General features: G+C 54.9%; 1 protein-coding gene and 1 long non-coding RNA gene across 9 annotated transcripts in view; one reads left to right on the top strand and one right to left on the bottom strand.

Annotated features, from left to right (window-relative positions):
• Positions 1–27,305, top strand: part of MYO18A (myosin XVIIIA) — a 93,596-nt gene that overhangs the window by 16,910 nt on the left and 49,381 nt on the right. The window lies entirely within an intron of this gene.
• On the bottom strand, positions 8,295–15,675 carry LOC132003403 (uncharacterized). The gene is made up of 3 exons (XR_009400184.1): positions 15,609–15,675; positions 9,589–9,681; positions 8,295–9,273 (listed from the first exon to the last, which is right to left on the bottom strand). It is a non-coding gene; the product is annotated as an uncharacterized LOC132003403 (long non-coding RNA).

Below are 27,305 nucleotides of genomic sequence, written 5' to 3'. Positions count from 1 at the left end.
AGGTGGCTGGAGAGCTGATGGGTGAAAGGTCTTTGGGAGCATTTTGGCAGTTATCTATCCTGGATTAGTGGGATGCATGGGACCAACAGGATAACCTGGTGGACAGGGTCATATCTATTCTGCTAGGTCTTCTTTCTTTCTCAGAGGCACATTCTGCCTTCTTCCTGACGAGCTGCCAGATGAACTACAGCCCCAGAGTGCCCTGGCCACCCAGTCCGTGGGTGGTGGGCATAGTGCCCAGGCCGCATTGAGCTGGGTGTGGGTACACGTCATGGTCATTGGTTGTTTTCGCCAGCACCGCTTGGCGCCCTGGTGTGGGGGCAGGGCCTCGGTTTGAGGTGGCCCACACTGGCCCCATCCAGCCCTGGCCACAGCACCGTCCCCCCCCCCCCGGCCACACCCCTCCCTGGGGCCCATCGTGCTACCCCCTGGCCACCGGGTCTTCTGCTCCCTTCTAATCTCTTATTTACGTTGAAATGGTTCTGGAAAATACCAGATATGCAAACACCCAGACTGGGGGTGGGTGAGGAGTGGGGTGAAGGGGGGCGTGTGGCGGGTGGGAACACAAGTATTTTAAAAATGCTGCAGATCGCTACAGCGTTTCCCAGAAACCACAAGCACGCGGTCTGCCTGCCAGCAGCGCTCCCCGCCACCCCAACACCACTGAGCTGCTGGGCTCTCCTCGTTTGCCTTAGCTGGAGGTGGAGAGTAGTGTCAGTGGGGGTAGGGGGCCAGTGACCCAGCTGGGGAGGGGGCTCCTCCCCCCCGCCCCCCCCGGCCTGCTGGGGCTGCCTGGCGCTTCCATTGTCAGTCCTGAGCAGTGCAGATGGATGTGCCCCAGGCTTCCAGTAGCACTGTGGGCGCCCACCCGTGCCAGATAGGCGCTGGGAAGGAGTGGAGTCTTCATGGCCTCCCACCTCCTGCTGTGCAGTTTGGTTGGGGGAGAAGGGAGGAGCTGGGGGGAGAGCCTAGTTCAAAGCCCTGCGTGGTGTTTGGCAGCCACTTCTGTTCTGTTAAATACAGGGGACAGTGTCAGCAAAGCTCATGTTTTCAGCTGTTGGCTCTAGTTTAGTTGGGAAACTATTTCCTCAGACCTGGGTCCCCACTCTGGCTGCATTGATCTCCCGCTATGAGTTTCTCAGAATCAGGGCGCAACAGTCTTCCCCCAGCATGGCTTAGCCCAGCCGCTTTGCACTGACTTGGGGGGGGGGGGGTGGGCAGGCAGGGAAGCAGGTAGGGTGTTCATCCCAGGGGAAGGCAGCGCATGGCACGGTCGTCTTCCCAGGTGGTGATTAACTGATCTGGTAAAGATTCCCCAGAACAGCAATGCCCTGGGGGTCGGTCATGAGAGGGGACAGCTGGGATGAGGATGGTGGCCAGTGTTCACTCTGTCAGGCACCTCTCTAGCTGTTTTACACATACTAACTCATTTAAAGTGCTCAACAACCCTTTGCAGCAGGTCATGCAATCATCTTTATTTCACAGACGAGGATACCAGATCACCAAGCGGTTAAGGATAAGTCTGTGGCCAAAGGTTTCAAGGCGATTTAAAGTCCCTTGTTGGGAGTTGAATTTAGGATATCAGCTCCTTGCCCTTCATGAGTGCGATGTATGGGGCAGGGGAACACAGTATCTGCGTATCCTTATAAATCCACCAGCCAGCCCAGGCCTATGTCCTCTTGGCCTCTATAGGCCTCGCCTCCAGAAGGGGAGGGAAGCGAGGAGTGACTGGCCATTCTTGCTGTTACTCTGTGGATTGTGAACTACAGGATGGTGAGACTGTCCTTCCAGAAGTTTAGCCAGAGGAAGCGAGCCCACACGGCAGCAGTGGGATTACATCGGGTGGGAGCTGGGAGAGGGACTGGGATGCTGGCCCGTTTGGCCCTTACTGACACATTAATATGGACATCTGCAGTACTTTGGGGTGGCGGGACCCCCCCAGAGCGTCACCTCTGATGGAAGACAGGTCCTCTCCTGTCCCACGGGGGCTGCACACTCTTGCTTCCTAGGGTGCACTGTGGGGGAAAGGTGAGCACGGGCCTCGTGCAAACTTAAATTAGGTATTCATTTCAAGTGGCAGAGGGCCTCGCAGGTGGTGGGTATGTAACAAAGAGTTCTCATTGGCTTCTACCATGGAGTCCCTGCTGTTACTTATGTATGTCATGCTTTTCTTCGCCCATCCTCTTGCCCTCATAGGCGCTGGCCCCGGTTTGAATGTCACTTCCTCAGGGAAGCCTTCCCTGACCCTCTGAGTGGTCACCTCCTTCTCCTTCATTACAGTCATCAAGATTGTTGTTCGTTAGTCACCTCATTTCTCCAGTGCAGAAGGGCTTCGTGAGAGTTGTGGGATGTTTGTTGAAGGAAAGAAGATGGTTCTGTGCTCAGGAACTGGTTTCCCATTCTCTCTGCATGGTTTTCCTCATTTACCTCAGTTTGGGTTCCTAGAACCCTTTCCCCCACTCCGCCCCGCCCACCCTGACTCGCCTTGGTGACTTGTCCATGGTACCTGTCCCACCTTCACCCCCGGACTCCACTTCTTCTGTCCCTGGGCACTCAGCAGCCCCCACAGGAATGGAGGAGACAGGGACTCTAGGCATCCAGGAGCAGGTTGCAGGATGGTCTGCCTCCTGGCCCCACATTGGTGTTTTTGGAAAGGCTCTGGGCTTGGATGAGTAGCAGATTTGGGGTTTTACGGGGGTCATATAGTGTGCAGACCAGGGGACCTGGGAGCAATGTCCTTGGCATCCTAGCTGCAGGTCTCTGAGGGGGAGGATGTGGCCCAGCAGGGCTCATGGCTCCCTCTCTCCTTCGGCTGCTTTTCCCACTCTGCCTGCATGCTGGAATGTCAGCAGGCTGGGAATTTTCACAGCAAGGATTTTTCCCTGTCAGAGCAACAGATTCCAGCTGGAGCCTGGGGACAGCTCCCACATGGGCATTTGGCTGCCAGATAGGGCCAGGGTCCATTCTAGGCCACCCCACCAGCTCTGCTCTTGGAGCCAAGGCCCCACTCCCACCCTCCACGGGAAATGCAAATATCTGTCTCTCCACTGGGTCAGGTGGAACCTGGAGCTCAGGAGAGGCAATGGGAGGCCTTGGGCACCAGAAACTCCCCCTTGGGGAGGAAAGAACATGACTGGCCATATCCCACAAGCCTCACTTCCTCCCTGGGTGAGTGAGTCAGGAAGGGGAGCTACCTTGGATTCCATCCTCAGGTGGGGCTGTGGCTGCCAGACCCAAGTTCTCTGGCCTGTGGGGGCTACCCAGCCTGGGCAGGAGGTGGCCCTGGAGAGTTAGTCACCCTTATCATGTCTCCAGGGCCTGGTTCCCTCTCTGAGTGACCCTTTCCTGCCTCTGTGCCCTTTGCCCCTTGATCTCAGTTCCGCTGGCCCCTCCCTTCCACTCCCATTTCTGCAAGGAGCTGACTCACTTCCTCTCTCCCTCCCCAGCTTCTCTCACTGCCAGGCCCTGTGGGTACAGGGTACCCACAGGGAGGGGGGTCTCTCACAGGGTGCCTCCTAGGCTCCTTTTCCTGGCGGTAAGACGGAGGCTGCCCCTGGTGCTGGGCAGAAGAGGGCTAGGAGATGGAGTGGGCAGTGGGGGGCATGGCTCTGGGCTGTAGGGAGGCCAGATGTAAGTGGCCCCAGAACCTTAGCGCAATCGAGGTTGGATGTCAGAGGCCGTGGGGAGTGCCAGCCCCATGTCACCCTTTGGGTTCCGTGGAGGAGAAAGGCTGAAGATGCCATCCCTGTGACCAGGAGGCCTGTGTTTTCCCCAGAACAGAAGACATCTGCAGAGGGATCAATATCAGCCCAGGGTGGCATGGGCTAGAGGCCAAGCAGTGATGGCACTGTCAGGCAGCATGAGATGGTCATGACTCTGTGACACCCTGTTTCGTGCCCAGCCCCATCTCATCATGGAGAACATGTCTGCAGATCCCAGCAGCGCCTTCCAGGGTCTGATACCGTCTCCCTGTCGGTTCTTCCTGCTGGGAGCCCTCGTCCTGCCTCTCCCGGCCCCCGCCTCTCTCATCCATGGGTTGGTCTAGTTGTGGAGCCCACTACAGAAGCTGGCTTAGAACAGTAGAAGGTTTCCCCCGCGAGTGGCTAGCATCATCTAGCTTGCCATCCTTGAAGCTGTCGAGGCTGGGGAAGCCTGTGGTTTTAGGGCATTGGGGATTCAGCTTGTGCTGGGCCTGGCATGGCCTGGGATCTTCCCCTTCAGGGGGCCTAGGTTAGCTAAAGGGCACAGGTACCCGGTAAGAGCGAGTCCCCATTTTTCTTGGCCATGCAGCAAGTTCAATTGATGCTGAAGGGAAACTGGGCCTACCCCTGGGAAGCCTGGGGGACTGCTGTGAGCTGTCTTCCTAGAATCAAGCGACCAGCAAACATTCCAGCTCCCCTTCGCACAGGCGGCCTGCCGTGATCCTGATCCTGACCTCAGGAATTCTGGACCCTGACGGGTGTTCTCTTATTTAAATAAGGTTGGGGGTGGCAGGCTAGAATGAGGCCTAGGTGTGGCGAAGGTGAGGGGCACCTACCTGACCACCCCACCCAGGGTACTCTAATCCTCTCTGGCAGGAGGTCCACCACCCCCCACAGGCATGCAGGTACCTGTCTGGTACCTGTCTGTGTATCTCTTCTAGAGTTTCTTTATTGCTCCCTGCCACTGGCCATCACTACCTGGCATTTACCTGTAGCTCAGAGCCAGGCTCTGGGACAGGATACCCAGTTTGGAAATGGCTTGGGACACACATGCATGTACATACACACACACACACACACACACACACACACACACCCCTATCCTACAAAATTTAAGCCAGGTGTCTTTTTCTCTCAGACTCTTCCAAAGAATTTCTGCCGCTGGCTTCAAATTCTTCTAACCGGCCTTCCCCTTCTCTCTCCAGACCAGAGGATGTGGTCTCCAGGGCAGGGCATGGCAGAGTTTTCTGGCTCCCAGCAAGGGCCTTGCATCTACCTTATTAACACATCAGTTCTCAGGTCTCTTTCCTGTGCCTTTAAAAGAGGGACCCATGTCATAAAGGGTCCCCTCTTCTCCCTCCCTACTCATTCTCTTCGAAAATCCCCAAGCTGTAGATTTTATTGTTGCTATAGAAACAGATGCTTGGCAAATATGAAGTTGGATGGAAGGGCTGGTTTTGGCTGTAGGAACTGATTTCAGCTCATTCAGGGAGGAGGAGGAGGCGGCAGGCAGCACAGGGGAAAAGGCCTACAATTCGGAAGAATGCAGATGGTGGTGTTATTAGTACATTGGGGTATATTGGGTACAACATGGACGCCGGAGCTGGACTCCTGGGTTCAAATCCTGACTCTGCTGCTTCCTAGCTGTGTGACCTTGGGCAAATAATTTAATTTCTCTGTGTTTACCTTTCCTCATCGTAAAATAATAATAATACTTTCTTATAAGGTGGTTTTAAACATTAAATGAATCAGTACCCGCGAATCACTTAGAATGGCATTACCCTCATCCTTAATCTGTCTGTAAGGTGCTGGGAGGTACTTGGTGCCTGAGAACTTGATGGGCCATCTGCCCAGGAATGCCACAGGCCTGCTAATGACTCAGCTCTGCTGCTGGTGGGGGGCGGGCTTAGGGGGCAGTGCAGCACAGTTTACAATTGTCCCTCGAATGATGCTTTTCCCCAAAGGGCCCTCTGGGTAAAGACAGGGAAATAAGACCCAGGTTGGTCCCCGTGTTTACTCAGGGCCGCATGATGGCCTCAGAGGTTTGTCCATACTAGTCTGTAGTTCGATGCATCCTTAAAATTGTGCTCCTTTTCCGATGACTCCCTCCCTTCGGGTTCTTGACTTCTTTCTCCCTACTTGTTTTCCAGTGGAAAAGACACTACTTTTTCGTGGTCTCTCTACAACGTCTTTTGTTTCTTCATGCCTGTCTTGCTTCTGGATTAGGGCTAAGCAGGAGCTGAGGACAGAACAGAGAGGCAGTCCCGACCATACCCATTCCTGGGCCTGTTCTCTGCTTTACATATGAGCTTGCCCAGACACTCCCACTTGGATTTTCTAAATCCTGTGGCAAAACCTTTCATATGAAGCACCCAGCAGAAACTAGTAGCTGTCAGATCTGTGTACTTTCTGTTCGCTTATTCCTCCATGGATCCTGGGCTGGGGAAGCTTGTTTCTGCCTCTCTAGCATGGCGAGTGTGCCCTGAAGTCCTTGCTCCACCATGCCCTCCTCCCCCTCTTCCTCATTTGGTTCATCTAGCTAGTGACGCAGGGAGGTGGCCAGTTGCAGTCCCCATTTGCCCCATGGGCAGAATTCCTGGCATGCTGCTCAGAATAAGGCTTTATGGGCCTTATTTGCCCTTGACAGTTCAGGGTTCTGCTGGGACGTCTCTCTCTGGGAGCCCTAACATCAGATGAGTCCGGCAGCCCGTGGTGTGGGGAAGCCCTCAGGCCACTACATTCCAGATGTCTTACCCATGCCTGGTCCAGAGATGCTGCAGAAACAAGGAACAATTGTGTGGCACTAAGGGGCTTTCTCCCAGGCCTGGGATGCCTTGGAGTGGGGGCTGGCTTCCATTCAGCTTTGCCTTTTATAGCCCCTCTGCATCTGGCTTCTGCTCCCTGGCTAGTTGTTCAACTGTGGCTCAATGGTGTCCCCCTCCCCCAGGTCTTTCTGAGGCCTTAGGGGTCAAGGCAAGGCACAAGGAGACGGGAGCCTCAGCAGACTCGGGGGCAGGGGGTGGGAGAGAACAGCAGGGGCCAAGGGCAACACCTGAGGGAGTCTTTGGCAAGGCTGACCAGGGCCCACTGAAAGGAGGACTCTCTGGATCAGAGCTGTCCAGTAGGACGTTCTGCCAAGACGGAAATGTTCCATAGTCTCTCCTTTCCAACTTGGTAGCCATTAGCCATATGTGGCTACTGAGCACTTGACATGTGGCTGGCATGACTGAGGAACTAAATCTTATTTTTTTAATTTGTTTTAATTTAATCCGAAGTATGCCCATTGTTTCGATTAAACTTAAGTAGCCAGACATGGCTATTGCCTGCTGCACAGTGCAACTCCAGATAGCTCCCAGAAAAAAAATGGTGGGATGTTCTTGAAGGATTCTGTCCTCTTGGAGTGCCCCTGGTGAGGCTGGCGTTGGTGTCATTTTCCCTTCCTCTCAGGAAGGAAGCCTCCTCCTCTCTGGCAATTTCTACACTTCAACTCTGGAATCCTGATGCCCCAGGGCCAACAGGTCCCTGGCCGTGCGCCACCACATCTGGGGCAGTGTTTCCCCACCTTGCCAAGCATGTTTTCTGCCCAGCCTTGTAACACACAGGTGCTCACATGCCCCAGTGGCTTTGGCCAAGGCTGTTAATGTGGAGGTGGTAGGCTCGTAGGAAAAGGAGAAGCTTTGGCTTCATCCTTCCTACTTCTATGGAGGCTGAGTTTGCGATTTATTTTCACTTGAAAGGGTTCTAGAAATAGGTCCAACCAGAGCCTCCAGAGGCGAACACACAGATCCTCAAACATGTACTGAAGGCCCAGTGTTTGGAGGAACCCGAGGCTTGTCTAAAGCAGCTCCCTGACTCAGAGAATAAGCACCTTGGATTTCCAGCTCTCACACCCGCAAAGACCTTACTGAGGTTTTATTTAAATTTGTATGGCTGACCCTTAAACTGGCTTTCCTTTTTTTCTTCCCTGGAAATAGAAAACAGTTGTCATTTATGTGAAAAAGAGAACAATAGTTCATTATGCTTATTCTCATGTCTGCCAGAGGGGGTTGGGGATGGGAATATTGTGTATGCGGTACATTTGGTAGACTCAGAAGTGAACCAAGTCTGGGTGGGATTTGGGCAGGGGTCTGGAGGATTTTGTCAAGACCAGCCACCCTTGGTTTTGGGCCTTGTGGGAGTTTGGCTAAGCAGAGGCAGTTTGGAAATCCCCAGGGGCCATGAGGAAATCCCCCGCAGCTGAGCGTCTTCGGGGAGCAGCAGGCCTACTGGAGTGGTCTCTGCAGGCAGCCACGATCTCACTCTGAGGGGACAGACTGCTAGTCTTAGCAGAGAGGACGAACCCAGATGTCACCACTTGGGCTCTGTGCCTGTGAGCAAAACCTTGGGTGTGCTAAGGCAGGCGCTGGGGGCGTGCCGAGCACTATGCCTCAGTGGTAGTGAAGGCAGTGATCTGGGGCGACCCTCTCTCCCTGACTTTCCTAGACTGCTACTCCCAGACCTCCTCCCAGCCCACAGGAATAAAGCGTCCCCGGAGTCTTATATTTATTCACATAGTCGTTCATTCATCCCTTTTATTCCATCAATAAGCATTTATTGAGTGCCTACTATATGCAGGGGCGGTTGGGGGGATGGACCGGCGATTAAAACAAAGGCAGCGCCGAGCTCAACGCTGCCCCTTCTCGCTGTACCCTTCCAGGATAAAGCGAGAGGCCATCTTGCCGCGGCAGCCCCCTTGGTCTGGAGCTCCCGGGGGACGCCTCTTGGGGGCGTGGCCTGGACGGAGGTGAAATCCCGCGGCTAAGGCAGCCGGGCTGGCGAGAAGGGGGCGGCCGCCCTCTGCCGGGCTCCGGAGGCGCTGCAGGGCGGGTGCGTCCTGTAGCTCCGAGCGCACTGCGCGTGTGCGGGAGCTGGCCCCGCCCCTGCGTCTGTCGGCTGGTGGGCGGGGCCAGGAAGCGCGGCCCGGGCTCCCACTGGCCTGCCGCAAGGGCCTGAGTGTCTGGGCCCAGGCTGGGCTTGCACTTTTCACCACCTCCTCGAAAGAATGCATGCCCCCTAACGTCCCTAAATAAGGAGTTGTACTGATGACATTTTAACATTGCAAATTAGTAATAATACAAGCACTATACGATAAGTGTTCATATGTGGAGACTGTTTCTAGACCTTTTTAAAGGAATTTTAATTTAAAGAGGAACTAGAAAGACAAATAGGGTCAGAGCAGTATTCTTTTAAGATGTTAGGTAGAATGCCAGGCTCAGTACTTTTTCAAGCTATCTCCTGAAGTCAGCCTCCATCTGACATTCCTGTTTTGGATAGTGGCTTCAGGCTGTCCTCTTGAAGTCTTGACAGCTTGAAACCTTGGAGGCTTTAGATCTTCTTCCCAACTATCACCCCCGTCCGCTTCCCAGCCTCCCCCACAGCCACCAATTCTCTGTCTTGCATCACCTTCTCTTCCCACTACCAGAATAGGGCAGACCCCTGCCCATCTTTCCTCTGGCCATAACGTTGACTTCCAGTGGTCTTTCAGCTTCCAGCCTCCTTTGCTTCCCAGCATCCTTCTGTTAGATCAGCATTCCTAAAGCACAGGTTTAATCATGCCCCTTCACTCTCCAGAAACCTGCTATGACTCCCACTGTTTTCTAGGCAAGAGGCAGAGTGGAAGGAGCCAGGCTTGGAGTCAGAATAACTAGAGTCCTAACCCAGGCCTTGCCAGTCACTATCCATATGGTTGCAGGCAAGTTATTTAACCTCTGTAAGCCTCAGTTTCCCAAACCACCATTCCCCTTTTGCAGCACTCACCTCCCAGGATTTTGTGAGGAAAAAAAGTTGCACTGTCCCAGAGCCACAGCTAGTGCTCAGAATGTGCCTGCTTTGTCTTTAAGCTGCTTACCTCACTTTTGTCCTCAGGCACCACCCTTTCTGTTGTAAGTGATGGAGCCCAGCTGACCAGGTTTAACAAGAAGAACTGCAGAGGCTCAAACATCTGAAACATTCCAGGGGTAGAACTGGTTATAGGCTCAGCCTTATCTAGAACCCAGGCCTTTTCTAGGTCTCTCAGTTCATCTTCCATGTCGCCTTGGTCCTCAAACAAGTGGTGGGCAAATGGCACAGCACAGGTTTCAGGTCTTGTGGGGAAAGAATAATCCCAGAGTTTCATTCTATGGCCTTGATACTGATTGGGTCATGTGCCTTCCATGAACTAATAATCCCTATAGTCTGGAGTCATGACACGCTGTGGGCCCAACTCAAGTCACATGCTGGGGTAGGTTGAAATTGGGGTGCTCTAGGCAGGAAATGGAAGGATGGATCATGGGCAGCTGAAACCAGACCTGTCCACTGTGGCATACAGGCCTTCTTGATCTGGCCCCACTGACCTTTCCAGCTTTGTCTCGCATTGTTTACCTCTCTGTGTCCTACACTTCACCCAGTTTCATGCTTTCCCAGTTTCTTACCTTTTGTCATTCTAGTTCTTTACCCTGGAATTCCCTTCCTCCCTCATCTCCTCCTGACAGACTTCCTTCCATCCTTCATGGCCCAGCCCTGAGCGGCCTCTAAGCTATCTGCCTCATTCCCCAACAGGAAAAGAGATCTGCCTCAGAATCTCCCTAGAACATTATCAGTGCCCCTTTTGGAACACAGAGCAGATTCTAAGTCGAATTCTAATTCTTTGGGTACATTTGTTGTCTCTTCTTCTGGTCTGCATGTTTGCTGAGGTCAGGGTCTACATCGGCTTCACCTTATTTCAACTGCTCGCTCACTCACGTGTCGAGCACTGTCTCTGAGCAGGGCCCAGTGCTAGGTGGGTGCAGGGGGCACAACCGTGAACAACGAACATATCACCCCTGCCTCAAGAAGCTCATAGTTTAGTTGTGAGGAGACAGAAAAAGTAGCAGGCATTGGGCTTCCCCACAGTGTTGACCTTGAAGGTGTGACACCAAACCACTAGTTGAGTACTGGAATGACTTCCTTCACTCCTCAGAGCTTCCCGTGTAGCCGTGTAGTCAGCCCCCCAACCCCCAACCCCACTCTCCTTCACCACCCTGCCGGGCCCAGGGTCACAGAACTAAGGACCTCTCCCTCACCCCATACCACCACCGACATGGGAGAGCAGAGTAGTTGAAGTTGTGACTCTGTCCGGATATCCCTTTTTTCCCTGTTGTGTTCCACCCAGTATATCTCACAGTACCTTTCAGATGAGTTAGTCAAATCCAGTGGCTACTTACTGAGCGCCTACTATGTGCTTAGTGACCTTCGAATCTAATCCTGTGTCGTGTCTATGCCTCTTCTGTTGTGTCTAGCAGAGCACCATATTGAGGATAAAAAAGAAGCACTGTGTGTATGTGGTGATGTCTAGGTATAGACAGTGAGGGCTGTGGTTTTTGATGATAATTTAATCACTACCTACAGTTTGCCAGGCCTAATGCCAAGGTGCTTTACGTGTACTATCTCTTTAAATTCTCGCAAGCCCATAAAGTGGGTAGACCATGATAAGGCAAGCCAGTGGAAACTCCAAGGAGCTGAGTAACTTTCCCTCAGGTCAGACACCAAGAAAGTTGCTGAGCTGGGATTCAGACCCAGGTGGGCCTGACAGCGAGTGGGTGGTCTTTGCACTGTGTCGCCCGGCAGGCCTTGGGGTCCAGGGAAGGCTTCATAAAGGAGGTGAGACTCAACGGAGATGGACCTCCACAGATAGGAAGGGGTGGGCAAGGGAGAGAGGCATTTGCTCTGGTGGTGATGAGGGTAGGGACTGGGAAGATCAGCCTGAGAAAGTGAGAGCAAGGTGTGCTGGGGAAAGGGAGATGGAGGGAGAAAGGGGAAGTGCCAGGAGGCAGGTCCAGGGGGCTGTAGGTGGGCTGGCTTGGTGTGACTGCTGGGCTGCCTGGGGTCATAGGTTGGGCTTCCTGAAGACTCGGGCCTGGCCCTGAGGCTGCACCGACCTTGGGCAGCAGATGACTGTGTGTGTGGCTGTGTGTGAAGCTGAATGAGTGACCAGGGCCTCAGTTTCCCCTCTGAATGAAGAGGCCTGCCCTTGTCACTGAGGGAAGAAGCTGCTTTGAGAAGATCTCCATCAGTAATGCGAGTCAACTCAGAGACAGAACCAACAGAATCTAGTCTGAATAGAAGAGGAGTGGATCCACACATGGTGACTAATAATCCAGGACAAGACTCTGAGGGTAAAGTGACACCCTGGTCACCCAGAAGTCATCTTCCAGAGCACTGCTGAATGGAAGGTGGGCCTAGAAGGCCCTCAAGCAGGCAAAATAGAGGACAGCAAGTCTGCCGGTGAAAACCCAGACCCTTTGCTCACAGGAGAGTGGCTCTCTGGTAATCTGCTGGCTTTGCTCTGGACTCTGTGGTATCAGGCTTGGCTATCTGGTTTCCTAGCCTCTGGCAGAAACTGCTTATTAGAAGGAAGTGAGACTGTCCAGATCACCTGCACTGACAGGCAGAGTGACAGCTGATGGCCTGACCAGGGAGGGGACAAAAGCAGATAGATGGACACAAAGGGCATCTGGCCTTCCCAGAAGGGGTGTGGAGCAAGGCCCCAGGTGGCTACAGTACCTAGGACAGGGCTGGTGACCTTTGGGAGTGGCCAGGGGCATTGGTAGGACAGGAGCCAGACTGGGAAGTCCGGAGTCCTCACAGTGGCGGTGACGTGCCCCTCAGTGCAGGGTAGAAACGAGGTGGGTTCAAGAGACGAAGCTTGGGCGCCTCGGTGGCTCAGTTGGTTAAGCATCTGCCTTTGGCTCAGGTCATGATCCCAGAATCCCAGGATTGAGCCCTGTGTTGGGCTTCCAGCTCCTTGGGGAGTTTGCTTCTCTCTTGACCTTCTCCCCTCTCATGCTCTCTCTCACTCTTTCTCTCTCAAAGAAAAAAAAAAAAAAAAAGAAAAGAAAGAGATGAAGCTCAGGGGCTTCTGGGTGACTCAGTCGTTAAGTGTCTGCCTTCAGCTCAGGTCATGATCCCAGGGTCCTGGGATCAAGTCCCGTATTGGGCTCCCTGCTCAGTGGGGAGCCTGCTTCTTCCTCTCCCACTCCTCCTGCTTGTGTTCCCTGTCTTGGTGTCTCTCTCTCTCTCTCTCTCTGTGTCAAATAAATAAATAAAACCTTTAAAAAAAAGAGAGAGAGAGAGAGTGGAAGCTCCGAATTTGAGATGTTTGAGAGGGGTTTTACTTAGTGTTTTACTTAGAATTATAAAATGTCTATTTTTATGATTTATAAATTAGTAACAGAATTTAGAAAACTACTCAAAATAGAAAATATTTTGTCCCTTCATGGGACTAGTCTTCAGTTACCTGGAAATTTTGCTGTGATGTTTTTCTTTTCTCCCCCGTTAATGATCCCAGATAGATAATAATGGTTAAAAAGTATGGAAAACCTTTTCAGTAAGTTCATTGAAAACTTCTGTGTGAGACACTGTTCCTAGAGCAAGCACTAATTCATTTAATGCCTGCAGGAACCCTCGGTGGTAGTACTATCATTGCCCCCCTCGTAGAAGTGAAGAAATCACACCACAGGCTTCAGCTGTGTAGCTTACCATGGGAACAAGCCACGACTGAGCTAGGCTGGCTGGACCTGGAAGTCTCCCTGTTGACCACGGTGCACCAAGACTAATTCCTTCAAGTGGTTCTCAGACTCACCAGGAGGGCTGGCTAAAGCACAGGAGCTGGGTCCCATATCCAGAGTTTCTGAATCAGTAAGTCTGGAGTGGAGGAGGGGTTGCCCGTCCGGGGACCACACTTTGAGAACCAAATCCTTTCACTCACTGAGATTTTACCGCTCATATACTGACCATGCCAAAGAGTCACTGGCAGGCAGAACCTCATTTTGCAGATGAAGGCCGTGCAAGTCACATGCCCACGATCACACAGTTAAGTCCTTCCTTTCTTTCCTCCGTCATTCACTCAGGCACTCAGTGATTGAACAAAGGAACACTTTTTTTTTTTTTTAAATAAGTTTTTTAAAAATTTATTTGTCAGAGAGAGGGGGTCGCCTGAGTGGCTCAGTGGGTTAAGGCCTCTGCCTTTGGCTCGGGTCATGGTCCCGGGATCCTGGGATGGAGCCCCGAATCAGGCTCTCTGCTCAGCAGGGAGCCTGCTTCCTCCCTTCTCTCTGCCTGGCTCTCTGCCTACTTGTGATCTCTGTCTGTCAAATAAATAAATAAATAATCTAACAACAACAACAACAAATTTGTCAGAGACAGCACGCACAAGCAGAGAAAGAGGCAGAAGCAGGCTCCCCGCTGAGTAGAAAGCCCGATTCGAGACTCGATCCCAGGACCCTGGGATCATGACCTGAGACAAAGGCAGACACTTCACCCACTGAGCCATCCAGGCATCCCAGCAAAGGGATACTTCGCACCAGGTGTTATGCTGCCTTCAAATTGAGCGGTGGTCAGCCTTGCCTACCTCTAAGAATCATTTGGGGGGAGCTCTTACAAATCCTAGTGCCCAGACTTCCCTCCCAGACCAATTAAATCAGAGACCAGGGGGAAGGGGGTGATTCAGGCATCCGTATGTTTGAGTCCCCTGGGGGATTTCAGTCTGCTGCCAAGGTTGGCACCATTGTGTCAGGAAAGCCCTGGGGATGTGATGATCTCCAGCACAGCACATGCCCTGGAAGGCCCGGAAGATCTCCCTGGGGAGACACAGCAGTCCCTGGAAAGCAGAGGCAGGAACCCCATGTCCTCATGGCCACCTGTGGCCAGTGTATGGTGGGGGGTGGGGGGTGGGGGCGGTGCTTCGCTGGGCTTTGGTCCTCTTAGGCCGTGCTTACCAGCCTTTTCTCAGAGAAAGTCATGCTGTTTACAGGACCCAGTGGGCTTACAAGACTGGCCCGGGGTGGCAGGCCTGGGGGTATCCAGCCCCCCTTTGTGGGACACTGGTTAGGTGACAGCTCTGTTCCAGGCCTTTCCTCCCTCCCCACCCCACCCTTTTTTTTTTTTTTTTTTTTTCCTGGAGAGGAAAAGACAGACCAGCTTCCTTTTTTCTCCAGAGCTGACAGCTTCTGAGACAGCCTCAAAACGCCTGTCTTTTGGCTCCTTCCCATCTGCCCCTAGCTCCCATTTCATCCTCTTGCGAGCCTGGGGCAGGGGTGGGGGTGGGTATGGGGTTGGCCCCCCGCCCTGGTCTGGGCATCCAATGGTCCTACCCAGAGAGCAGGGCCAGGCTTTCCCTTGATAAGGAGCGCTGGCTTTTCACCGGCAACCCTTGCTCATTGGCCAGACACCCGCGATTTCCTCCGCAGGGCCAAGACCCACCCAGCACACCCTCCTCTGTGCCTGCGCAGTCTCCGGCCGTGGGGGGTGAGGGGGGATGTGCAGGGAGAAGGCCGTTGATTCCGTGCATGTCCCCAGTGTATTTCCGGTAAAGCAGCCACAGCGGGCCTCACACGGATCGTGCGGGTCTCTGTTCCTGCCGGACTTTTCCAGGATGGCTGCGTGGCTGCCGATGGGGCACAGCGTGCAGCGGGCCCCATGTACTGGATTGGATGTGACGTTAGTGGCTTTCTTGGCCTCTGCCGCAGTAATTAGATGGCTGGGGTGAGCTTATGATTTGTGTGTTCTCAAGAGTACTGTGATTGAGTGTTCATGCATGATGGTGTGCTTGTGTGTGTATGTGTGTGTGTGTGTGCGCGCGTGAATGCGCATGTGCTTGTCTTAATCCTGGCCTGTGGGGCCGGGGGCTGCAGGTCTCAAATTCCTCTGCTATTTTTAGGGGCCATATCAGCCCAGCTGTCCAGGAGCCCGGGTGTGTGTCAGGAGGAAAGTCCCACCCTCCCTGTCCCTTGCCCCTAACCCTCCAACACCGCCTAACCGCCCCCCCCACCACCACCCTGCCGGTGCCCTCACTCTCAGCGCCTCCTCTTCCCCTTCCACACACACTGTGTAACCCTCTCCATCCTGGCCTACCTGGTCCCGGCAGTCCTGGAGGCCACTCGCTCTCTGGGACAGGCTGCAGCCAGGGTTGGGCAGCTCGACTGGGGGGGAGGGGCCTGGGGGGAAGGAGGGGAACAGGGGCGGGGCTGCGGCCAGTGCTATTTTGAGCGGCTAGCGGAGCAGCATCCGTGAGGAGACTCCTTGCTCCTGGTTGCTCCAGGCCAGGCCATGCGGGTGAGTGTCCCTCTGACCCCCCCACCCCGGAAATGTCCCAGGCTCCTCAGGCGGGTTCCTCATTTCCGAAAGGAGGGGCCTTTCTGTTATTTCCCCAGATGTGGCTGAAGGAGGTTGGGGGGGGTGGTTAATGACTTGGGGCCCCTCCCTGAGCTTCTCTGTAGGGAGGGAATCTTCAAGCTCAGGCAGCCTCCCACCACCTCAGAGGCAAGGCCCTCCTGGCCCTGACTCATGACTTTGAGAGTTTGGGCGGGGGGCACCATTTTCTAACCCTCGCTGTCCTGGGACCGCATCAGCTTGCCCGCGGGCTGTGACACGCCTTCCCCACAGACCTTTAGCGCTTGCGGTCTACATTCCTTGGGGCGCTATTTTCTTCTGGGGCCTGAGACCCCAGTACCTTCCGGACCTTGGGAAGTCTTCTTCCTGCTTTGTGTTCCTGCCAGTGTGGCCCTCCACCCTTCATTCTCCTGGTAGACAAGAGAAAGGTGGTAGAGAGGGGTGGTCCCTCAGGTTGTCACGGGGGGGACTCAGCATAGCCTCCTGCATTTCTGCGGCTCTGACACTTGGAAGGGGCACAGATGGCATCTCGGGGATGCCCTGTCTGTAGATCTCCTTTTTGCTGAGATTACTCCAGAGGAGTAAGTTCCTTAAAAAAGCAAGTGAGGAGAGAGACATAGCCGCCTCCCCGTGGTTCTGTTTCCCCCCACGCCACCCCCTCCCAGACACTGAGGGTCAGGTTTTTGGTCATGTCAGCAGTTGGCAGCGTGTGGGCTGGCCCAGAGCAGAGGTCTACGGAAAGCCTGAGACGTGCCTAAGACGAGCATTCGTCTCTCCCCGTGCCCAGTCCCAGCCACAGAACTGGCACCAGTGCTGAGGTGTGTGGGGGTGTAGCTGGGGGTGGGGCCAGGGAGATGCCTCACCCCACAAGTTGGGTGCTTCCTGGTCAGGCCTTCTCCCCTCCCCACCCCACCGCATCGGGGGCCCCGGGGCCACCAGCACTAGGTCAAAGATTGATGGTGAGGCAGATGGCAAAGGGCCTGGCAGACGGGCAGTGAGGGTCCTCAGGGGAGGGAGGGAGGCCTCCAGCAGGTCCAGCCGTTGGAGGAGGAACCTTGGGCCTGACTGCAAGTGTAGTGGCAGCAGGAAGCCATTCCAGTGCACCTGCTTCCTCCCGGGCCAGCCTGGCTCTCGGTGAAGGCGGGCTCTCGGCTGCTTTCTCTTCTGCCCCATGCTGGGGGAGGGCTCTCCCTGGAGGCTGGACCGAAGGGGCCATCAGCCCTGCCAAGCTCTCATCCCCGTCCTCCTCTGGCTGGCAGCATGGCCTTCAGGCCACTCCCTGCAGACAGAGCTCTGTGCAAAGCCTATTCGGGTCATGGTGGAAGAGCAGGTCATCTCTGGAAGCCCTTGCTTTCTTTCTCTCCAAGCTGTTATTCTGGCCGCTGACATCATGGAAGTTCGGCAGTGCAGGTGGACCGAGGGAGGCGGGGGCAGGGCCTGCTTCCACCCCTTCCAGTGAGCCCATGAGGTTCTTGCTGGAGGACAGGCCTGGTGTGAGTTCTGATCCGCCACTTGCTGCTCTGCGACCTCGGCCATTTGTTTGCTGATCCCGTTTGCTCATTTGTAAAGTGGGAATCAGAGTAGTATGTCCTTCAGAGGACTGTTGTGGGGATTGGATGAGATCATGCGTGCAGAGGACACAGCGCGGTGCCTGACAGTTAGGACAGGCTCAGCAAAGGTTAGCTGTTACTGCAGTTCTTTCTTCCCTCTGCCTTCATCCCCCGCTCCCATCCCTAGATAAGAAGGTGCTCGGGTGGGGCTGGCAGGGAAGGGGTCTCCTGGGAGCTACTCTCTGCTGCTCAGAATGGGAAAGGAGAGGGAGGGAGGGTTCCATGTCTCTTTCTCCTCTAAATGTGCTCTAGATTTGGTAGAGGGAAGAGGGGCCAAGTTCTAGGTCACAGACAGCAGGATCTCCTCTTTCTCTTCCCACTTCCCTTGGGATCTCCCGGTGTATGGATATCTGCAGGGACACTGGAACCTCGATGCATTTTTCCCCGGCCTGGGAGTTCCATGCTCGTGGGGAGCCTGGTGGGCGGAAAGCTTCTCCTAGGGGCATTTGTGCCCCATTCCCTCTTGTGAGGGGCACAGAGAATGGGAAGGTAAGGGCGGCGGCTGCTTGCTCATCCCTGCAGAGGCTAAAATGCAGCCTGGTCCAGCCCCCTGAGTGTTGGAAGCCTTCCCAGGCTGAGCATCGATGGGTCCCCGAGCACATTTCTTGGATGTCTCCTCTTGGAGAACAAATGCTCTCAGCTATTATCTCCTCTGCTTTTTCTTTTTTATGGACTATTTAGCCCTCTTTACAATAGAAATAAGCAGTAAGTAACAAATACATAACAAAATAAATACCAAATGTCTCTGTTGTGTCTAATTTACACAATTTACAAGATGACGATGATCACTGTTTGCACGCTATTTCGGTCCTGGTTTCTTTGATCTTAGGTGTTTTCCCTACAGTGACGGTGGTCACACATTCGTTAGTTTAAATGGTGACATAACTATGCATGGGTCCAAGTACCATAGCTCACCTATCCCTTCCCTAATGCTAGGATTAGGATTTGGGTGGTTTCCAGGTTGTGCTCCTACATAGAGTGCATCTTGAAAAGTCTCTCTTTGGGTTTGTGGGTTTGTGGGTTTTTTCTTTCTCTGCCTTGCTTTAAATCAGCTCATTGCTTAGACATTCCTGAAGATGGGATGGCTAGAGCCAAAGGGTGATGCATTTTGTGGCTCCTGTTCCTTCCCAAAGAGCTACTCAGCAATTTCAGAGTGTCCCCGCCCTCCCCTCTCACCCCGTGGCATCGAGTGTACTAGTTATTGTTGCTAAGTTTAGAGAGTGTCCCTCCCTTGTGTTCCCCTCATCCCCGGGAATCAGGATTGGCAAATGTTATTCTCCTCAGTTTACAGTTGAAGGAAGAGACCAGATAGGAATGAGACGTTTGCCAAAGAACCCCTGTTGCCACACTGTCATGCGGCAAAAGTGTATTTATTAAGTGCCCCCAGGATGATGGGTAACATTGTGTCCTGCCCACAAGGAAACCACAGTCCAGGAAACACTGTGGACACACAGACAGCTCACGCCCTGAATCCCAGTGTGGCTGCTGACTAGATCTGGGGCCCTCCGTGAGGCCCTCACCCTCTATAAAGTGGGCTTTTGGGAGGATGAAGTAGGGAGGCGGTGTGAAGGGCCCACCGCTGTGCCTGGCTCATTGCAGGGGTTCAGTGAGCACTGGCTATCTTCCCTTCCCTCAAGAGAAGAGGCCAGACAGGCGCCTGAGTGGCGCAGTTGGTTAAGCGTCTGACTCTTGGTTTCTCAGCTCAGGTCCCAATCTCAGAGTCATGAGTTCGAGCCCCACATTAAGCTCCCCACTCAGCACAGAGTCTGCTCGTTTCTCTCTCCCTCTACCTCTCCCCCAACACTCTCTCTATCTCTCTAAAATAAATAAATCTTTTTTTTAAAAAGGGAGACAAGACCAGAAGTACCTGCGAGGGTGGTTGGGGAGGGGGGTCGGAGCTTCCGAGGGGCAGGATCGTGGTGGGGTCTCCCTTTGCAAGTCTAGAAACTTACCCAGGCACATTGAACACTAGCAAATGTCTCCCTGTCACTCCAAGCCTCAGCTGGACCCAGACCTCTGGAGACCTCCTGAATGCTGACAGCGACACAGTACGTTAACCAGAGTTGGCTCCTAACGTTGACTCAGCCCCTCTGACACGGCCTGGCCCTGCAGAAGAGGTGGGCCTCTAAGGGAGCTCTGCAGTCAGAGTGACTTAGGTTCAAATCCCAGCTCCACCACTTAATAGCTTTAGGGCCTCATCTCATTCTGAGTCTTTTTCCTTATAAGTAAGATGAGAAGACCAATAAATCCTCTGTCCTGAGGCTATTGTAAGACTTCCAGTCCAAAGTATGTGTTAAATACTTCTACAGGGCCCATCACCTTATAGATGTTCCATATTCAGTCATGAAGGAGGTTGTCAGAAACGGCTGAAATCCCTAAAGGGAGTAGGTCAGGAAGGAGAGCCCCGGGCCCCCTCCCTGCACAGAGCCATTCGTGCCCAGCTCAGGAAGTGACCATGGTGACCGCGGTGGAGTCATTGCCACCATCTTTGGGGCTGAGTTCCTCCCCTCTTCTGTGTTGGCATGTGTGATAGGTTATTCTGCGTCCTAAGCAAATCTTTGAAACTTTAAAAGCCAGTGATAACGAAGAGAGGAGAAAGAGCCAGGTGATTCCTCACAAAAGCCAGAGAGAGAATTCCCTCCGGGTAGAACCCCACATTTGCATTCAGAGTAGAATTCCTCAGGAAGAGCTGGGACAGAGGGTCAGACCCGGGTGTGAACGGGCTGGCGTCCTCACCACCTGGGACGCAGGGGCTCCTCCCCGCACGCATAGGAGATCAAAGACCACATGAGCTAAATAATTAAACAAAGTCTCGTGTATGAACAGAGTGTATGATAAGAAAATAGACAAGTCAGGGGCACCTGGGTGGCTCAGTGGGTTAAGCCGCTGCCTTCGGCTCAGGTCATGATCTCAGGGTCCTGGGATCGAGTCCCGCATCAGGCTCTCTGTTCAGCAGGGAGCCTGCTTCCCTATCTCTCTCTCTCTCTGGCTGCCTCTCCATCTACTTGTGATTTCTCTCTGTCAAATTAATAAATAAAATCTTTAAAAAAAAATAAAAAAGAAAAAAAAAGGAAAATAGACAAGTCAATAAAGCACGTTAAAAATAATTCTCTAATTTTTCACCAGTCATTCATCAGTAAGCAGTAATCAGAATGAACCTGTTCTTAAACTCCACTCAACTGAACGGATTCTTTGGACGAAGCCTCTCCCTGGGAGGAGGCAGATTCTGCCTGTTGCTTCCCAAGAGCACCTATTCTAATTTCTCACCCAGCAATGGGGCGGCTTTACCGTTCTCCAGACCTCCTGCCCCTGGAGGGTAGTGATGCATGGCAGGTAAAAGGCAAAGAAGGTGAAGAGTCCTGGAGAAGCTTTGCTAATACTTTCACGGGCATGTACCTCGGGTTCTTGCAATGGAGGGCTAGAGTGCCTCTTCTACCAGACCCCTGGAGTGCAGACCTGGAAAGATCTTTAGCCATTATCTACCCTAATCCATTCCCTAATGCTGCGGACAGGCCCAGAGAGGTGAGCTGGCTTATTCAAGGATGCACAGCTTCCAAGGGCAGGAATTTCCATGGTCTGTACCCCACCTTGCCGTCTCTTTCCTCTGGTGTTTTATTCACTGTTCCTCCTCTGATGTCTGGGCTTTGCCATCTGTCCCCCCTTCCCCACTTCCTCCCTCCTGTTCCCTGTTACCCAAGGTATTTGTCCCGGCAGGTCGTGGCCTTTAGGAAGACTCGGATGCCCTGAGCGACCCTGCCTACCCCTGTGTCTGCTCTGACCCTGGGTGCAGGCTTTCTTCAGCACCATGGCCTTTTCATCAAGGTTCGCCTTCTGGGAGCAAAAGGAAAGTTGGGTCTCAGAATCCTTGTGCTTTTCCTATGTGCTTGGCATGGTGTGTGCAGGCAGGAGTCTGGCTTGTGGGCAATAGAGCTCTGGGAGCTAGATACGGCCTAGCGCATGTGTGTGTACCGGGGGGCTGGGGAGAATGACCAGGGCGGGGCGCAATAACTCACTCTTCTTTCTGGATGGGCTTCCGCGCTGAGTCATGTTCTTCCTCTGAGCTCCACCTCTGGTAGGCTGAGCTGCCTTTTGGCCCACCGGTACCCATCTAAGTTAACCCCTCCACACCCTTCCCTCCCCACTGCTGCTCTGGCTCACCCCTGGGAACATGGTTTGCTGTGTTGGGGCTGCTGGGAATGGCCTCGGCTCAGAGGCCTCTGGAACTGTGTCTCCCGCGTCTGGGGACCTTGGTGGGTAAGAAGGACAGGAGCCAAGAGTCCGGAGCCAGGCCAGCTGGCTGCCTGGGTTCCAGAGGGTGATTCAGGCGGCAGCCCTGGGCATGCCTTTGTGTGGTGCACAGTCCCCAGCTGGGCAATGACCTATGACAGACAGAGCCCTTGGTTGGGGGGAGGGGTGCAGGGGGGAGGCTAGTGAGTCAGCCTGAGGCTAAATCCAGAGCTGAGCTTAGAGCCCTGCCTGGTGTCCCAGACATTTCGGGGGCGGCCAGTGTTGCCCCCGACGCTCCTCCACTTGGGCGGGACGCTTGGGGTCCCCAGCTCGCATCCCCAGAGGAAAGACAGAATTGGAGCGGGTGAGGGACGCAGAGTGCACTTGGAATCTGGGCCATCCCCGAGCCTGAGCTAACAGCACTACGTGTAGTCATGAGCACGTCTGTGTGGTTTGTGAGACTTGACGTTCCTCTGACCTGTGTGCTCAGGAGCTAATGCATGGTGTGATCCCTGGGGGTGCGGGGGGGCATGGGGGGTGTGAGTGATGGACATTGGTGGGGGGCAGCAGGCGCAGACCTGGACTCTGCCACCCCTCCTCATTCCCTCTCCCTCTCCAGCTCCTCCCTTCCCTTTATCTGCTCCAATCTAAGGCAGTAGACCCCACTCCAAGGAATAATTGCCATTTTCCCTGTGGCCATAACAGTATGAACTAACTTTGAAGCTTTGGCCAGTTGAAAATAGCTTTATAGACAAGACACGGCTTTAAAACTTCAGTGGCCATCCTGCTGGTCAGTGCCCTAGGCACTGCTAATCAGAGCTCAAATGTAGCCAAGGACCCTGGTGACAAACGGAGAGTCTCCCCTGCCCCCCCCCCCCCCCCCCCCCCCCGCCACCAGGTGGATCATTAACGTGATTCTGGACGAGCTTCCAAGGATCTTTTCTATTAGGAATCAAGAACTCCTGCCAGGATACCCACCCCCACTCATCCCCACTGTTCCAGGAAAGAAAGGCATGCTGAAGATGGCCAGCACTGCTTCCAGACCTGCCTTTTTCCCATCGTCCCAAGTGACTAGGGAAAGGAGAGAAACGAAATCCACTAGGACCATCTGAGCTTTTGGAGGGAGAGATGCTAGTGCAGTGGGGACAGAGGGCTCATTCAGACTGAGGCCTGGCCCCTCTAGGTCTGTCCCGAGCCAATCTCAGTACTGAAGGGACCATCGGATTACCCACCATGTCTCTTCTTTTTCCAGATACAGCATGGTGGCTGCCATTTTCCCAACTCGGCTCCTCCCCTCTGACGTAGGCCAGCTAGTGCATAGGCTGAGCACAGCCCCCCCATCCCCCCTCCGCCAGAGCAGCCGGAGGGCATCTTTCCTTCCTCTACACTGTGCCCCTAACTTTGGGGTTCCCTCCCTTGGCTGCATAGTTGACAGTTTTGTGGGTCTGGGTTTGGCAAAACATCTGGCCTCCCGAATCTTTGCCTATGCCTCCTGTCCTGCCTCCAGACGGAGCTCTGTCTGTCTGGAGCTGTCTGACTGGGAAGGCATTTGGGCTCTGGGCTGGGGGGTGTCGCAGGGACCTCAAAGCAAGTTGGAGCCAGCCTGGGAGCAGTCTCCTCCCAGCAGGGCCCCCACACTGGGGTCATTCCCTCCTTCTTAGTCACTAGGTCAGGGGACTCTTGGTCAGACCGTCCCTCGTCTGAGCCAGGAATGACTCTTGTCATTTAGTATGAGTTGAGTTATCTGGATCTTTCCGTCCGCCCCGTAACCAAGGCCATGACGGCACTCTCTTTAAACAGCCCAAGTGGGACACGTGACTGGGGACTGAGGCCAGGGTTCCCCCGCCCCCCGCAACCCTGGAGACTACTCACTCTTGAAGTTGTCACTGCACAGTTTGGACTCAGGCACAGGCTCTCAGTCACTCGTGTCCTTCACCCCAGTACTCCTGAACACACGGGACCTCTGCCTCCTAGGGAGGAGTGGCCCCTTGGAGGTTTGCCTCCTGTGCTTTTGATGCTCAGCTTCCCTGCCCTGTCCTCCGAGTGACTTCTTTGTCTGCTCCCCCAGGTTAAAGAGGAGGACAAAACTCTGCCGAAGCCTGGCCCTCCTGGCAAGGAGGAAGGGGCTGTAAGTGCTTCTCTGAGCCTCCCCCCCAGCCCCGCCTCCCGTGTGCGTGTCCCCGGGTGGGTATGCCCGCCTGCCCTGGCCTCCTCCACGAGGCAGCTCCTGGGAGGCAGCTCCCGGGAGCAGGCATGCCCGGCGGGGTGCCCCTTCCTGTCTGGGGTGGCCAGAGGGAATGCCACTGACAAGGCAGAAAGTGCAGCATGTGTGATGCCAACTTGGGGTGCATGGAGGACATGGGAACCCCGAGGGGCTTTGGAGATCTCCTCCGACCCCCTTTCTTTCATTTTTACCTTTAGTTCTTGCTTCCTGAACCCTTTGGGGGTGCCGGAGAGGCCTAGGTGTGTGAACTCTGAGATCGGGGAGCACCAAATGAGAGCTCAGCTGTTGGGACTCTTCGTCCCACTCTGGGCGGCACAAGACCCGCCCGGGGAGGGGTTTCGCTGCAGCTGTTCTCTCTCTTCCCGAGACCCCATCAGCTGCTTGGCACAGGTGACCCAGAGGCAGGCTTCAGCTGCCCAGGGCCCCCCAGTTCTCCCCCAGGTCATTTGGCCTTGAGATAGAGACCCTGGACTCATTTCATGCAAGAGAGGGGAGAGATAGTTCCAGAATAGCCAGGTCTGAAAATATGGAATTAGGAGAGGACTGCAGCTGGCTCAGGGGGTGGGAGTGCGGGGGGCTCTGGGCCAGAGCCAGGTCACCAAGCAGCTCCGTGCTTCGTCACCCTGGATGGTGCCTGTCCCAGCTGCCCCGCTTCCTTGGATGGAGGTTGGATCAGCCAAACCTTGTGGCTTCCAACTGATCTGTAGTTAACCCTGCAGGGCGAGCTTGTGATTTCAAAGGAGAAGTGTTTGAGATACGTGTGTGGGAGGGGCCTTGGAGTATCCAGGTCGTTTATGAAAAATCATACATGAAGTGCCCTCAGGACTTCCCGGCATGTGGTAAACCCTGCACGAGTGCCAGCGGTTACCGCCATTGTCACCGCCATCTTCAGCTGGGGGGGATGGGAGGAAAGCCAGAAGAGGGAGGAGGAGGGGGCAGGAGCCAGCTCCACAGGGCCCTGGCATGCCGCAGTGCACTCCTGGTCCAAGAGGTTGAGGGAGAGGCACCTTCCAACCCTCCTCTCCCCACCCCTGCAACAGGGCCACCAGCGGCTGAGGTGACTTGGCTCAGCTCTGCTCAGGATGTGGGACAGCCTCTCCCTGTGGCAGCCAGAGGGCTGCCCGCCCTGAGCGTCTTCCCGCGTCCCAGCAGAGGTGATAGCCAGACTTGCAGGGCCTAGAGCCCAGGGGCACCCTAGAACCAAGGTCGTTGTTTTGGGGAACAGGGACTCAAGCATGGCCCCTGAGTGGCAGGGCTCTGCCTGACCAGCAAGGAGCCCCCCAGGGGTTGACCTTGCTCACTCAGGCAATGGGGCTGGCTTTGCAGGAAACCCTGACCTGCTATTAGCCAGCCTGGCTTTCCCCATTGGCTTTCCCTTGGGACTGCAGACGCTTGCCGACAGTGTTGGGGGAAGGGTGGGTGCATCGGGCAGTGTGTGCCAGCGTAAGCCTGTCGGGTGCCCAGAGGCTGGGAGGCTGGCTAAGCCAGGGCCCCAGCTCTAGGGCACGGTGATCTATGGCCACTTCAGTGTGACCCTCCATGGGCCCAAGCTGCCTCCTCTTCGTCCTGTCATTCTGTACACGTACTCCGGGAGCTGGGAGGCCTCCAGGCCTGGGGAGGTTTGCAGGAGGAAAACTGCAGAAAGCAGGCTGGGGTGGAAGCTTCTCGGGCCCGCACTGGTCTCCGCAGCCCCTGCAAGTACAGGTGAGCTGTAGACAATGGCCACAAACCAGAGGAGCAGGAGGAGCTTAGCCAATCCTGGGGCCAGGAATTGCCCCCTGAGCGCTATTTTTGCTGGGATGGGTAGGTTTGGGGTCTAACTGCCCAGAAAGCACAGTGATAGACCGGGGACCAGAGGCAGGAAGCCCCAGAACGAGACCTAGGATTGATGGTGGGAATTGGTGGTCTGGCCTCTCTGTGCTCTCTCTGCTGTGTTTGGGCTCACCTGGGCTGGGGCTTGGTTGCTGCCCTGACGTAGACCAGTGAGTCTGGGACAGAGCAGGGGTCTCTGGGCACTCTGCTGGCATCTCATGGCCCTGTGCTAAGGCTCGGGGGTAGACAGCAGGTGACAGCAGTACCTGCTTGTGCTTTGTGTGAGAGAGAAGCCAAACTCATAGGGGCAGTTGTACCATCTGGAAGATGGACTGAGGGCTTCCTGGTAAGAGCTTCTTAGAGCTCTGGATGGACGGAAGGTCTATTCCAGGACAAGGCCTGAGGTCGCACCTCTCCCTTCCTCTGCACGGGGTGGGCAGGGACGCAAAGGCTGATGCTAATGTCTACCTGTATTTGTGTGACCAGCCAGAGGGCAGCTCCAAGGACAGCAGTGGCCCATCTAAGAGTCCTCAGCCTTCCACCAGCCCTGTACCCTCAGAGACCTCCCAGAGAGCCAAGAGCCCTGCACCCACACTCACCATGAATGGCCCAGGGGCTGCCTCCACAGAAGGCCCAAGCGAGGAGGCCCAGGGCCTGTCCCGGAAGAGAGTGGCAAATGCGGTGAGGAAGGTGGTGAGCAAGGTGCTGCCTGGCGAGGAGCCTGGGAGTGCCAAGGAGCCTTCAAGTAGGGGGGTCCGATCCCCGGAGCACCCAGCTCGAGGCAAGAGGGGAGAAAAGGCAGCACCCGGTCCCAAGCCACCACCTCCCCCACCTCCTCTGCCTCCCCCTGCCCCACCTAAGCCTGACACAAAGAAGGAGGCAGCCAAGGACGAGCTCTCCGTGGGCCTACGGAGCCTGATGTCTCGGGGCAAGGGCAAGGACCACAAGCCCCGTGGCAGGCAGTCTCCAGGGAAAGTGGACAAGCCCTCCAGCCAGGAGCCAGGCTCCCCAGCCAAAACCGAAATCCCAGAGAAGCAGAGTTCCCCAGCCCCACCAGGAGAGCTGGTGGTCCCAGTCTCCACCGGCCCGAAGTCGAACCTCCCTGGATTGCCGCCCTCCAAGTCACCGGCCCCTGACGTGCAACAGGAGGTACCCCAGTGTGTCACTAACCTCCCATGCGCCCGACCACCCTTGTGGGAGGGCCAGGCACCCTCACAGCCAGCTTTCCCACGCCTCATCAACACGGCCGCGCGGCTGAGACGCTGGGCCTGGCCAGGTGCCCGTGGAGGGCCTGCATGGCTTTCCTCAGCCACGGGCCAGAGCCCACGGCAGCCTCTGCTCTGGGATGGGCCCCGCTAACCAGCATGCCGCTATTCCTCGACCCTCTGGCGTGGGATCAGGGCCTGTTCCCAGGCTGCATGGTGTTGGCTAGGGGCTCTGGATCCCAAGCAGAGGTTCAAAGTTTTAGCAGATCAGCACTAGGGTAGGAAGAGAATTTCTGGAGTCGGGCAACCTGTGTTCACCTCCCCAGCTGCTCACCCTGTGCGGGAGCTCAGCAGGGTCCCG

The sequence above is a fragment of the Mustela nigripes genome, chromosome 16 (assembly GCF_022355385.1).
Source record: "Mustela nigripes isolate SB6536 chromosome 16, MUSNIG.SB6536, whole genome shotgun sequence".
Classification (NCBI taxonomy): domain Eukaryota; kingdom Metazoa; phylum Chordata; class Mammalia; order Carnivora; family Mustelidae; genus Mustela; species Mustela nigripes.
The sequence above is the reverse complement of the archived record's forward strand: the minus strand, read 5'-3'. Positions and strand labels throughout refer to the sequence as shown.